Source organism: Melozone crissalis, unplaced genomic scaffold (genome assembly GCF_028551555.1).
Source record: "Melozone crissalis strain CALT ecotype California unplaced genomic scaffold, PUWL_Pcris_2 ptg000042l_1, whole genome shotgun sequence".
Taxonomy (NCBI): domain Eukaryota; kingdom Metazoa; phylum Chordata; class Aves; order Passeriformes; family Passerellidae; genus Melozone; species Melozone crissalis.
The window spans coordinates 52,164,569-52,179,074 of NW_026535820.1; the positions used below are offsets into that span (position 1 = coordinate 52,164,569).

The window sequence follows — 14,506 nt, forward strand, 5'->3', positions numbered from 1 at the left end:
ATAATGAGATTTAGAGTCTCCTACTGCCACTCACCGGCTTGGCCACAGACTGATGGGGCACAGCTCTGCTTAGTGGAGTTGCTTGAGATTTACCAATTTAACTGAGACAGGGAATGGGCTGTGTGCTGGCAGCAACAAGGAGTTATTGCTACAGGGAGCTATTAGAGAGGTAATAACCTCCTCATACCCAAGTGGACAAGTTTCCCTCTCTTTTTCATACATACACACCATCAAAGTTGGTGCAAGTTTGCTGCCTTCCCATTCTGTGCAGAAAGATGAAGGCTAGCACAGGAATGGTGGATAAGGAATACCTGCCCTCCTGGCTGCTTCAGGTCAAGATCGAGACGAATTAGTTGGCAGAAAGGATGCCTTGTCCTGCCCCTGCTTTTACAGTTGTTGTTCTGTGGATGGGGAGTATTTCAGCAGGCCTGGCAGCTTTTATGAACACTAAAATGATCTTTAAAGGTGGACGTAAAACCCCTTTATTATTTGGTTGTTTTTCAAAAGTCTTACACAAACCCTCCAGGAAACTCTACTGTTTGCCCTCATAAAAGTAGCTCTGACATTAGTCTCAGCGTGTTTATTAACTAAAATCGAGCCTTCCAAAGAAATTCAGCTTTCATCTCCGCACCCTTTTAGTTAAATAAAGGACCGCTTCGCCTCTCCGGTGTGACTTTTGGTCTACCTCAGCAGCCACTGTGGTGCGTGTTGGCATCCTCCCGAGATGTAGCCAGCCCTGCGGAGGGGACACCCGGGGTTCTCTCCTATAGCCGGGGGCTGCGTGGAGCCCGGGGGCCGCAGCTGGGGCGGGGGTTTCCCGGGAAGGAGGGCGGGGGGCGGCGCAGGAGGGCGCAGCTCCGGCACCAGTCGCCTCCCGCAGGTCCCCGCGGCAGCGTCGGACCCGCCGCGACACCCACGGGCAGCCGAGCCGGGGCCAGCGGCGGCCACTGCCCGCGGGCAGCTCTGGGCAGCGGGGCGGCCGCGGGGCTCCTTCCTCCTCCTCCTCCTCCTCCTCCTCCTCCTCCTCCGCCCGCGGCCGCGCAGCCCCCCCAGCCCGAGCGGCTCTCGGCACCGGGGACAGCAGCGAGCGGCTGCTCCTTCCGCGGCGGGAGCGGGGGCGCGGGATGTGAGGGGCGCGCCCGGCCGAGCAGGGAAGTCCCGTCGCCGGGAAGGGAGTCGGGAGCTCCTCCGCGCTGCAAGGTAACCCGACCTCTCCTTCGCGGACTTTTTCTTCTGCTTTTTTCCTTTCCCCCCCTCTTTCTTTTCTCATTTTCTTTATTTTTGTTCCTTTATTTCTTTCTTATTTTTCCCCTTTCCTTTTTCCTTTTTCCCCCCCTTTTCTCTCTTCTCCTTTACTTTTTCTTTCTTTTCTCCTTAGGATTTTAGTATTCTTTTCATCTTAGTTGTTCCTCCTGTTTTGTTTTTTTTTTTTTTTTTTTTTTTTCTTTCCCCGACCCCCTGGCTGTCCAGCCGCAGCCAGAGGGCGAGGAGGAGGCGGTGGGGAACGGAGCTAGCCCAGCCCGGGTCGCTCTGGAGTTTGGCTGGGACGAGCTTGCCCCGCTCCGCAGGTGCCCTGGCGCCGCGGCGGGAGCGGGCACAGCCCGGCAGCACAGGGCGGAGCGGGGCTCGGAGCATCGGGAGCGGGGAGCAGCTCGGAGACACGGACAGCGGGCAGAAAGAGCCGCCCGGGGCGTGGAGCGGCTCCCTCCAACTTTCCCGGGGCGGGGAGCCTCCTCCGAGATTTCGGCAGAGCGAGAAAGAACTGTGGGAGAAGGTGTGCGTGTGTGGATGCGTGTGGATGCTGTGCAGCCGGAGATGGGCATTATCCACCCCCCATCCCGCCTCCCGCCCCCTCTCCAGGGCTCCCGAGGAAGAGGCTCCCCCCTGTCCGGGGTGCCCGGCGGCTCCAGGGGTGTCCGGGGGTGTCCGGGGCTCGGCGGGCGCCGCCGGAGGGGCTGCGGGGGGACACAAATGGCAAAAGATACGGAAGGAAGAGACCCAGTGGCTGGGACATAAATCAGGCAGAATATATGGGGAGTTGATGAGAATAGGTCTTTTCACCCTTAAAAAAAAAATAGCCACTTTGGAAGAGAAAAAGGAGGCTGATTATTGGCATCCAGCTCTGAAACCCAGGCAGCTGATGCTGAAGGGAGCCAAAGGGAGCAGTTCTTCTTGGTTTAAAAACAGCAAGACAGTCTCTGCCAGAGATTGCTGTAAACACTGAATAAAGATTTCATTGTGGCTTGGTGTGACTGGAATAATTAGGCAGTTAATTGTTCATTCTGATCTTAAAAGTGCAGTAATCAGTAGTGCACAGTAGGAAAAATACGGGGGAAAGGGAGGAAAAATAGCATTAGGAAAATGCTAGGAAAATGCATCACTTTTTCCTCTTCCACAGTTTTTTTTTTCCTGTGGGATGCTTTTTTCCCCTCTCTCTCTCTCTCTCTGTGTGTGTGTGTGTGTGTGTGTGTGTGTGTGTGTATGAGAGAGAGAGAGAGAGAGAGAGACTGGGAGCACGTGGGTCCCAGTCTATTTAGATAGAGAGCACCTTTATACAGCTGGGGTGTAATTGTGCTTTTGCTGCCACTGTGTCAGTATCATTTTGGGCTGGACAAAATCAAATTATGTGACTTAAAGAAATCCTATTTTATGGAAATGAAATCTGAAGATGCCTGGAGAATGAACATTTTAACTAGATTGACTAATACCAATTAATGCATTTTACTTATGTGTGCACTTTATTGCCAACTCAGCAGGGATGAAAGCTAATGGTGCCAGCTTTTCTGCTGCTCTAAGACATTTCTCAAGCAGTCACACAAGGCTTTAATGGTAAACTGTTTCAAGGCTTTAACACTGTGATTGTGTCCCTGTTCAGCTCAAGTTCCTTGCAGCAGCGATTCTTTCATGGTAATCTAATGAAATGATCTCTTGTTACACTGTGTTAGCTATTCCCTGTGACACAGCAGGAAGATACAACCTGTGAGTGTTTGTACTGGAGGTGGTGATAAGTTGTTGAGCAAGATTCACTTATAAGCAACAGAATATGACTTACTGATATTAACTGGAAGATGGCACCCTAGGCAAAAAGGTGTTTTGCTTTCCTGTATAGCATGTTTTTCCATATATATATACACATTTGTGCTAAAGAAGCATAATAGTGAATTAACCATCAGAAAGGATGGAAGGATGTTGTGTTTAAAAAGAAAAGGAAAAACCAACTTTGAAAGCAGCCCATAGTCATTTAAGCAAGGTAGAAGGATTTCTAAAAGGAAACAGACTTATCATTTGTATAACTTCCTTGACCTTACAACATTTACATGAAGGACTTATTTGGCTTGGAGACATCTATATAGCCTGCACATCCATCATAAAGAAATAAATAAACATGCTGTAATTGGGCAAGGTTTTAAAACTAATTCAGTTAAGTCTAATTTCTGTCACTGCACATGCAAAAAAAATAAGAGCTACCCACAATGAGAAAAAAAAGGAGAGAGCTTTCATTCAGCTCTGAAAAGTAAAGCAGTTGGTTATATTTTGTTTGAGATGTGTTTGCTGAAGGTTTTGACCTGCGATTTCTGAGATTTTTGTGGAAAGACAAGAGGCATGTTGTCCATCTAAAAGTACAAAACTAATATAAAACACTGCAGTCTTCTCTCAGGTCATAGAGTTTAGAAGAGCAAGGACAGAATGATGGCTCCAGAATGACAAAAACATCTCTTAACAACTGGGTATGTAAGGGCCAATGTTAAGATCCACTTCACAAGCATTTTTATTAAGCTGTTGAATGTGCTCTGTCCTACTACAGTGATACTCAATACTCAGTCTGTGAAGAGTATTCCTGATTTAACAGCAGTCTGTGGTGAAAGAATGTCTTCAAGACATTTACCTATTGCTACAGTCTAGAGAGGGGTGCTGCCAACTTTATTTACACGTATGTAGTCTGAGAAATCTAGGGATGTTCCCCTTTCTTACAAAAATCCAAAAGGTATGGTGACATGTGACCACATAAGAGACTCTGCTCAGGTTTCTGATTACAATGTTTTGTCAAAGAGCGTTTCAAAAAATTTGCAGGGTGCACACCTTGCATAAATATCATATTAAAGTCTAGAATAATTTGAAGATTGCTAAAAAGATTTTGCGAAGTGCCTGAAGTGTAAGTGCCTCCTCATTTCTATAATAAAATGCATTGAAAACACACTTAGGTCATCACAGTGAGTTTGGTTAGGGGTCTTTCTTGCATTGTTATAATGTGTAGCAAAATACACAGAGGATTACAGATTTTTATTCAAGGAAATTAGTTGCCATCAAATTGTAGCTAGAATCCTGGATACTATCTTATACCTATCCTTAATACCAATTTATAGTGTTTGAAATGCATAGTACATCTTCATAATAAAATTGCATTGTCACAGACATAATTGTTATTCATAACAAGTAGTCTCACAAACAGATTCCATCCCTTTAAGTATTGAGTCTCAGTCAGGCCAATTATGACTAAATTACTGCATGTTCTCTCCTGTATCAACTAATTAAAGGGTAATTAATAAAATGATAATTTCATTCCATGGCAATGTCTACATCTGGTTGTCATAGCAAAGATTGTTTGACATATGGTTAAATGGTCAGATACTACATTGTATGAATGCAGCATTTGCACAGAACACCTGGCAAGCCAGAGGAATTTAACCCTTCAGACATCAATTTCAAGAATCTGTGTCAATGTGTTATAACAATGGTTTGCTTATTCTCTCCACCTAGTCTTCTTATGCCTTTAAGAAAATTTAGTGCTCCAAGTTAATTTAAGTAACTCTGTTGGGGCGGGGGAAGAGTGGGTAGATAACTTGGGATATTAGATTGGAAATGAGAGATAAAATAGTACTGACTTTTCTGTGGGAAATAAAATGGGTGGTTCTAAATTAACTTCTGAGAAGAGACACTCCATTGGTTGTCATATTACTGGGAGCTTCCCCTTTTCAGAAAATCAGGCTGAAATTAGCATGGCGACAAAATTATCTTTTTTTTTCTTAGCTACAGTTGTATGCCAGGCTTAAGGCTGTGATTGTGGTCACAACAGCATGAAACAGTCTGCATTGCAGCCTTCCCTCACTGTACCTGTCATATATAGATAAAATAAAACTTACCTCCTCAAGTAGAGTAACCAGAAAATTCACACATGCTAAAGAAATGAAATAATCTTTTTATCAAGTCAACAGATTATGTGAATAAGCATTTCTCCTGTCGGTAGCTGTTGCACAAAATAACATATGCACATACTCTGAAGTATTGGTGGTTGAAATTCTCAGGGCAGCCCATACATAGGATTTTATACATATCTTAAAGGAATCTATATTAGACATCATCATTGCCTTGAAAAATTCCAACCACTGCTTTTTCAAAGTGTTCAACAGACTGTGTGTCTGTTCTTTAAAACATAAACTCTAAGTAGTGATATTTTAACATGAACTAAATGACAATTTCTTATCTATACTGGGTCAAGCTGAATCCCTCATAAAACTTAAAACAAGAAGCAACAGGCATAATGTTTTCCTTCTTTTTAGGGAAAAAAAAAAAGCTTAAAAGGGGGAAAATAACTGGTGCTTTTTCCCAAACAGAGCAAAGTAAAAGGATGTAGTAAACTGCAGGAAGACATGAAATTCTGTCTTTTCCCATGCAAAGGATCCTCAATGAACAGTTCCCCCAGTGAATAGTCGGGGTCGCTCATCACCTCGTATGGTCAGGTGCAGAGCGTGGCCAGTGGTGCTTATAAAGCGCTGTTTGTCCGTCTCTCTGAGAGCCTGAGTCCTGCTCCTTGAGAATTTCCAAGCACATGGATCCCCCTCATTTTCATTCTGCTCGTGCAACTCATTAACACCTGGAAAATCTTTTATAGCGTTTAACTGCATCAGATGCACGGTCCGGCACATGTTTTCTTAATAGGGCTTTCACTGTGGTATTGTCAAAGAGCCCTTATGTCACAGCTGGGAACATGAATCTGTCATGTCAGTGCTGTACCTTGGGCTAGACAGTAATCGTGTATGAGTGTGCTTTATGGAGGAGCCGAACATTTCCATATACTGTGTTAGCAGGGAAGAATGTGAAGCTTGTTCTCCTAAATAAAGATTCAGGCTGGTGCTAGTGGAGTACTTTGTACCATTTAAACACTGCTGCCTCTAAGGCATTGCACTTAAGGAGAGGGAAGTTTGAGGCAAGCAAGACACATCCTAGTATTTTAGTGGTGTAATGCTGCTAGTTAACGATATGTCATCATTTACATTTCAGTAGGAAAAAAATTGCCAGAGGTTTCTAATTCAACAGAAACAACCAGAAGTTGATATGAAAGTCCTTACCCTGGGAATATTTGTTTTTAAAACAAGTTTGATTTAAACATATTTGGCAATATAAGAGGAAGGGGAAGAGAAGTAAGTTTTCTAATTCCGTACGGTTTTTGTGCCCATTAGATCACTGTAAAACCCAGCTTTAAATAGATTACTTTGTAGCTCTGTAATCAGAATGCCTTGGGTAATTAAAAAAAGGATAGAACTGTGAAAGCTGACAGCAACGCATGTATAAGACCTACTTTTTTCAGAGGAATTTTTAACATAGTTACATACATTTCATCTGAAAGCTAAACACTTAAAATTCACCAGCTACAACACTAGCAAGCATGTCTTGATGGCATTCCAAAAGATAGAGCCCACATTTGAAAAGTGTTTGCAGACTTGAGAAACCGTAACTGTTGTGAAGGAGTTGACTTAGGTCCTCGTTTACAGAATGAATGGATGAAAGGAGCATTTCATGCAGCCACATTCAGTTCCAATTTTTAAACTACTTGTTTTGCTTTGAAAAACACAAGTATAATTCATATGCTAAGAAATAAATTCAAGGTACGCTACTAAATGCATTCTGTATGTTAAATATGTTTGTCTGTGACAATTTTTGTAATGGCACTTCAACAACCCCTGAGCATTCAGGGGTTGATACCCCAAACCACAACCAGTCCAAGCTTAAGCTGGAACCAGTGAAACACAGAGGTAATTGGGTAATAGGGCTGCCTTCTGAATTTCGCTCTTGGTTTTCTTCTTTTCACCATCTTCTGTTTTTTCTGACAGTGAGAGCATTGGGATGTTTTTTTTGCACCCATGCCATTAATTCACGTCCTCACCAAAGAGGGAAGAAATAGTGCTGGCTGGGGCTGCCCCGGAGCCCCTGGGGAAAACATGTGGATTTGTTTCTCAGTAAGGCCTTTTTGTAAACTATTTTACTTTTTTCAGAAGATCTGATGCCCTTCCTGCTTCTGTGCAGATACCCAATGGAACAAGTACTCACTGAAAGGGGTAGGACTTGCCCTGTTGAGCTTTGCAGCACCCAACAGCATAGACCAAGAGGTGCTAAGAGTTTTCAGAAAGAGAGCACACCAGGGCTGAGTTCTTCTACATGATTCCTTTCAGAAAATCAAAGGTAAAAAATGAGTCTGTGTAATTGGAGTGTGTTGACCCCAGTGCCCACCAAAGCCACTCTATCCCTTCCCTCAGCTGAACAGGGTGAGACAAAATACAAAGAGAATACAGGTCAAGTTGAGGACAGGGGATATCCCTCACCAACTACTGTTACCAGCAAAACTGACTCAACTTGGGGAAATCAATTTAATTTATTACTCAGCTCTTCTCCCCAGACTCTACTTCATTCCAAATTTCTCTGCCTCCCTGTGGAACAGGGGGACAGGGAATTGGGGCTGCAGTCAGTTAATCATTCATTGTCATTGCTTCTCCTCCTTCATGGGAAGGACTCCTAGCACTCTTCCCCTGCTCCAGCATGGAGTCCCTCCCAAAGGACTCAGTTCTCCACAAACTGCTCCAATATGGGGCCTTCCCATGGGCTGCAGTTCTTCATGAAGTGTTCCAGCATGAGTGCCCTGCAGGATCGATCACAAATCCCAGCAGTGTAGGTTACCTTCACCATGGACTCTCTACACACATTCACAGTCCTGCCAGGAGCCTGCTGCAGCAAGGGCTTCCCATGGGGGTCACAGCCACATTTGGGCATCCACTTGCCTTGATTTCGGGTCCTCCAGGGGCTGCAGGGTCACAGCTGCCTCACCGTGTCTTCACCAGGAGCTGCAGGGGCATCTCTGTTCCAGTGCCTGGAGCATCTCCTTCTCTTCCTTCTTCACAGACCTTGGTGTCTGCAGAGCTATTTCTCTCACATGTTCTCACTCTCCTCTCTGGCTGCTCTTGCACAAGGGATTTTTCTCCCCTTCTTAAGTTATCCCAGAGGTGGTGCCATCGTTGCAGAAGGGCTCAGCCTTGGCTGGCAGTGGATCCATCCTGGAGCCAGTGGACATTGGCTGTAAGGGACATGGGGGAAGCTTCTGGCAGCTCTCACATAAACACCCCTGTAGCCCCCCCCACCAGCAAAGCCTTGTCACTCAAATCCAATACAGTAATTAACCTTTGCGCATGCCTAGGTATTGTGAGACACAGTCGAGAGCCCTTGCAATATGTCACTTTGTTACTGCAAAGAAAGTTAAGGATTGACGGAAAGGCTTAGCTATAAATTTTCTTGCCTGTATGAGTTTAATTTAGAATTGCAATCACGATGTAACATAAATTAAAATAGCAGTAGTAGATCACTAGCTGGCAAATCTCTTAAGAATAATGTAGGTACTTCACTAGATTATGGAGTACCTGCTATGTGCTTAGCCCATTGCTGAAATTAGTCCATTTTTTTAATTTTAAAATACTTTTGAAGAGGAGAGACAGGCTTTAAGAGGTGAAGTTATGGTGGCTCTCTGTCTGATCTAGAAGACTGACTTCTGGAAAGGGGAGCTTCCTCAATGAAAAGAAGCATTTCCCTTCAAATAAAATTTGAAGTTTTGCCCCAAGCATCCTCCAATCCATGCATAATCTGGAGGACATTAACCATTAAAGTAAATATTATGTATTACTTGACCTGCAGGTGTAATATATTAAGGCTTCAGAGCAAAAATGTGTTTTTAAGGAAGAGAGTGGAGAAATAAAAAGGAAATCTGCAGGCTTTGTGAAGGACCTATGAAGGACAGAAAAATGCTTTCCCAGAAAGGGAAGTATGGGAACACTGTGTATCAGTGATTCCTGTGTGTTTTAATTGGACACTCAGTTTCTTTCAATGTCAAAGGAGGGCTGCATGCAGCAAACAGCTACCATACCTCCTGAGAGGAGCTGCTGCTCTGTCTCCATCAGGAAGGGGTATGGAAATGGACAGTCTCAATGCAAAGAATGCATGAGGAATGAGCACAAGTTGGTAAATTTATTCTAATAGCAAGGTTAAACGCCATCTTTTCTGGGCACCCATGAACAGCCAGAGGAGATCCTGTCAAATGACTAGTGCCCATCCTTGACAATGACAAGGGGAAGGGCTGCCAGGCCCGTTGGAAAGGCAGCAGTCAGCTATTGACATTATCAGACCAGCTCTGTGGCCCACCCTGTGCACCTTCTGTCTTGGAGGCGCTCCTCCGGAGGAAGGGCCACGAGGAGCAGCGCTGGTAGAAGCAGCTCCACATTAAACACTTGTAGCAGAGGAGGCACATAGGCACAGTGCTGCAAGGAAGAGGTGAAGTCAGCCTTCAAGCAGATGACAGGAGAGGATCTGTCAAACCAGCCTTCAAGAGGACAGAGAGCATGCTGAGACAAAATGATGATAATAGCAACAAAACCTTGAGGAGACTGAACAGAGAAAGAAGCTGCAGGAGGACAAGAAAACAGGATTTTTATAGTGAGGCAGACAGAAAGAAATGACAAATGTCTTCATAGAATAACAGAGACAAAAAAGGACAGATCTGATAGGTTGCAAGTATAGAATTTGGCTCTGGCTTGGAAAGAGACTAATACAAAAAGAAGACAAATAACTGTTCAAAAGGGTTGTAAATGAGCATGGCAGAAAGCAGAGGAGTTTGTGGTAACAGATAAAGATTGGAATGACAGCATCTGTATCCCACAAGAAGTCTCCAGGGTGAGTAAAGAATATTGAGGGAGTTGTTAAAAAAAAATAATATTCCTAGATTTGCATGTAGTTTCAGATTGTAGCTCACCAATACACCAAGAGAAAGGCATCAGTCAGCAATGTGTTGTAGATATTAGGGCTATATACAAAATGCAACCATTGTATAAAAATGTTGGTCTGAACCATGGCTAAACCTTTTTTTTTGTGTAGCGTAGACTTGGGACAGGCAAATCCTCGTGAGGGTGAGCTCAGTGGTGCCACTGAAGGCGCTGTGTTAAATACACTGTGGTTGAGGATGCACTTTTCCAGGTGGGCTCCTGCTGTCTCCTGCCCGGAGTACATCTCAGCATGAAGTGGAGGACAAAGGAGCTGGCTGCCAGGTTCAAATGTGTAGAAGCAATAATGGAAGCAAAGGAGAGAAAGAACAACACTGAGCTGTCAGTCTCTCCCTGTCTGTTTTCCTTCACTCTGCCTTCACTCTGCCTTGCCTGCTTGGCCTGTGCAGCTCCTCAAGTGCCCTCATTTGCTGTCCTGATGCTCTGTGCAAGAGAAGGGGCTCCCATTAAAGACTCATTTGTATTACAGCCTGCTAAATAGACGACTGTTAGTGAGGCAATGAATCAGCCGCGGCTAACAACAGTGATACCCAGTATAGCTAATAACTTTTCCCTACTACTGTTTGCTATCTCCACCTCATTTGTTTCTCACCCTTGGGAGAAAGAGCTCCGCTGCATTACCTCTGTAATCCCCTACTGGCATTACCTCTGTAATCCCCTACTGGGCTGTACAGGTGTTTATGCAGAACTAACATATATGGTTGTGTGGCAGGTAGGTGTTAATTTTTTACTACAAGTTCCTAGCCTCAAAAAATCCATTCCCATTAAAATCTGTTGTCACTTTAATCCTGTTGCCAATGTACCCTTTGGCTGTGAAGTCCTTGTTTTGTTGAAACATCAAGAGTTACCATATCAAAAATAAATTGTAAGGTGTTCCGGTTTCCTCTTCATTGTGCCAATTTAGTAAAAGATCAGTAAAATGCTCATAGATAGCCATTTGACACTGGGGTTTTATGCAGTTTGTTCTCTTTCTTTCCTGAGTGTTTAAGTGTTAATACCTTAGCAGTGGGCAAAAAGTAGTTGTCCCAGGAGAGCATGGCTAAGAGTTTTGAAACTGCTGTAGGATCTGGACACTTAAGTTCCCATTATTTTTAATGATCACTGAGCATCCAAATTCCCCATGTAGTTACAGTTACCTATCAAATTGTCCTCATAGAGTTGGTGGACCAAAACTATTTTTATTCTGAGATAAATTGCCTTCTTTTCTCTGGGAACTTATCAAGTTATTTATTGAAGAGGTAATTACCAAATGTCATAACAGATTTGACTTACTAGCTGTAAATAGCCAATTTATCAACAACTACATGCATTTAAAAGCATTTTTAAGTCAACAGGTCAAGGTTTTTTGCCTCTTTAGAAACTATCTAGAGGGGACTGAACCACTTAACTCCTGATTTACAATATCACCCTATGCAGGATGATTGTTTTATTGGAAGACCACTTTGCTTTGCAGGGCTCCAGAAGAGTTAGAAGAATGTCTGGTTTCTGTATTAAAGGTTTGTGTCTTTGACTAAAGAGATCTTTCCGGTTCTGTATCCTCATGGGCTATTCAGACACTGAAATCACTGCCTTGATAAACTTCTTTTCACAATAATTTGCTCACCAGGGTCACATTTCACAGTGTTGACCTGTTACTGTGTCATTAACATGACACAGGGAAGTAAAAACATAAATTAGAAACTTATTTTCTACAGAGATTTTTCTTTTTATTTGCTTTACTGTGTAGATTGAGATGACTCAAAAAGCATCAAGCCAACTACATAACTCTACCTCTGATAGTAACTTTAAAAACCATACAGTCCTTTAATGCTCACCATGTCCTTAAGGATAAGAAACACAGGGTAATGTAACACTGCATAATTGAATGTTCAGCATTAGAAAATTTCGCACCAATGAAAAAAGAGTAGAAAGTGGGAGTTTTTTGGAAGCTTAATACAAGATGAAAGTATTTAGGATGGAGACAATATCAGTGAACTGCAAAGGAGGATGCATTTGCAAATTCTGTCCATATTGACCAATAAACAATTTATGGAGAGAACACAAACAAACCCTTAGAATATTTTAAGATCATAGCTTCTGACAAGTATACTTTATTTATGACTTTGCAGTACATTCTTCTCCAGTAATGTTAAGAGGAAATAAAAAGGGAAAGGGGGAAGGCACAGCATTCACAATGTTTACAGTGTTTTATCCTCTTGTCCTCTGCCATGTGTGGGGTATTGTCAACATAAGTTGATCAGATAACCTCAATGTTCCTGTCTTATATAAAACCCTGGAACCAGAAAAAGTCACAGATGTGACAATAAATGTTTAAGGATTAGGACTGCATAAAATGGTGCTCCTTTATCTGAAACTTGTGCAGTACTGGTGCCAGTAAATGAGTGCTGCCAGCACAGCCAAGTGAGTCTGGGTGAAAAAGGAGAGGTAGGGTAAGTGTCCAGCCTTAGCACAACTTCTGCCACCATTGAGTGCTCCACTGCCAAGGCCAATGGTTAATAATCTGATGGGATTATTTGCCTAGATAAGAGCAATATTTGAGTTTAGCTTTGTATCTGCTGATACAACAGCATTTTTTTAGCTTTTGTCCACAGAGTGATCTGAGTGCTTGAAGAAGTACATCAGATTTAGGTTTCTGAGAATGGATCACCAGACAAAGGTAAAACTTCTATTATTAGTTATCATTTGTGGTTTAGAGGTGCCTGCAGGTGTTAGGTAATATGCAGATTCCCTACAGTACAAACACATAGGGCATAGCGCTTGCAGTCCAAATACCAGAGCTGGGACATCACAGTTCTGTTTTGTCAATGCTTAGATTTCAAAATCATCATGTTTTAGAGGGAAACCAAAGCCTTCAGGAAAAGCTCAGACAAAAGACCTGTCAGAGCAATCACACTAAGTAATGAACAGGTCAAGATTGTGATTTGTGTCCCAAAGTGCCAAGAAGGAGCCCTGATCTGAGAAATCTTTTCCTGGAAAAGGTTGAAGTTCATATGTTTCTTGTGGAAAAAATAATTGCTTTTTTTGCTTGAAGAGAATATATCTAAAAACCAAAATGCTGTTGAACACAAGGCAGAGTGAATGTAAAACAAGCCCAGAGAACAGTGTGGGCCATCAAGGAAAAAGACAAGAGAGAAACCAAACATTGGAGTCAGCCCCTGGTTCCCAATCCAGTACCATGAATTTGCCATCCCATTTCACCAGCCATTATCCTCTTTTCAGCCTAGGCCAAAGTTTCTGGGAAATGGGCTGCAGTCCCTGGGATCAGGAGGGCAGCAGCCCTCTTTGCTTTGGACACTCACCATGTCCCACATGCCCACAGCACTGAGGGGTGCAGGTGTTCCCCCCGCTGTACCAGAGTCCCTTTGGACAACACCACATCTTGGGACGAGGCCACCAGACCACCCCATAGCCAAGGAGGGTCCCTTTCTGGGGGGACCCTCTGCTGTCTGAGGGGCAGCCTTGCTTCCAATGCTGGACAGACACTGTTGTGAGAAACATGGAGTAGAAATAATAAGGAGGCCCTTAACAGTATTGTCTGCTTTAAAAGAAACCCTGACAGTGTTGGTTAACTAGACAAGTGTGCCTCTAACAAACCCATCAAGCTTGATAAATGGTTCTCTATTAATATCCTAATTTTGCTGGATCTCATGAGCAGCTTTTGGAGTTCAGAGGCAGAAAAATACTGCTTGAAAGATGGCTCTTACAAGAAGCTAATTGCATGCAGGGTTTTCAAAAATATTCGGTCAGTTTCTGTTCAAAAGTTGGGTGCCCGTTCTTCTTTAGTGGCAACAAAATTAATTCTTCTGGGCTTGGGGAGAAAAAGAAGTACTTTGATTTTTACCAGTTAATGTACTGCTGAGTCTTACTTCAAGTAAGTTCAGAATTTTTTAAGTTTTCAAACAGTCCACAAAGGAAGGGATATAATTTCAAGGATGAAGGATGGTGTAAAATAATTTCAACAAAATTGATTGTGTTGGAAGCACTGTGTTTATATGACTTTTGTAAAATACTGCTTTTTTAATGTTAATATTTCAGCAGCAGAGAAGAAATATTGCAGTTGAGTTCTCTTCTGGACACATACATAAAAATACCATTTACACCAGTACACCAATGAAAACAATGTGATTTAAGTGGGGAAAGATCTTTCCCCATAGGCTATGTTTTAGTTCTAATTACAACCCATCTATCTTAAAGACTCAGGATTTACTGTGTAAGGACAGACTGGTGTCTGGAACAATGACCCATGTCATTATTTCAAAGAAAGATGTAAAGAACTTTTACAGCATGGCATGTCTCTGTTACTCCGCTCTTTAATACCATAATGCAAGCTGACTGGTTTCAATGGGGTTATGGTGGTGCAATGAGAATACATTTCACTCAAAGAGGGTCTGAATTCTCTTTGTAGCAAGCAA

The 14,506-nt window shown here is 43.1% G+C and overlaps 1 protein-coding gene across 1 annotated transcript in view; it reads left to right on the forward strand.

The window, feature by feature from the left end:
- The first annotated feature begins 1,040 nt into the window (after nucleotides 1-1,040).
- CDH20 (cadherin 20) overlaps nucleotides 1,041-14,506 on the forward strand; it is a 118,515-nt gene continuing 105,049 nt past the window's right edge. The window contains exon 1 of the mRNA XM_054284979.1: nucleotides 1,041-1,200. The gene's annotated coding sequence lies outside the window, so the exon portion shown is untranslated. The remainder of the gene's footprint in view (nucleotides 1,201-14,506) is intronic.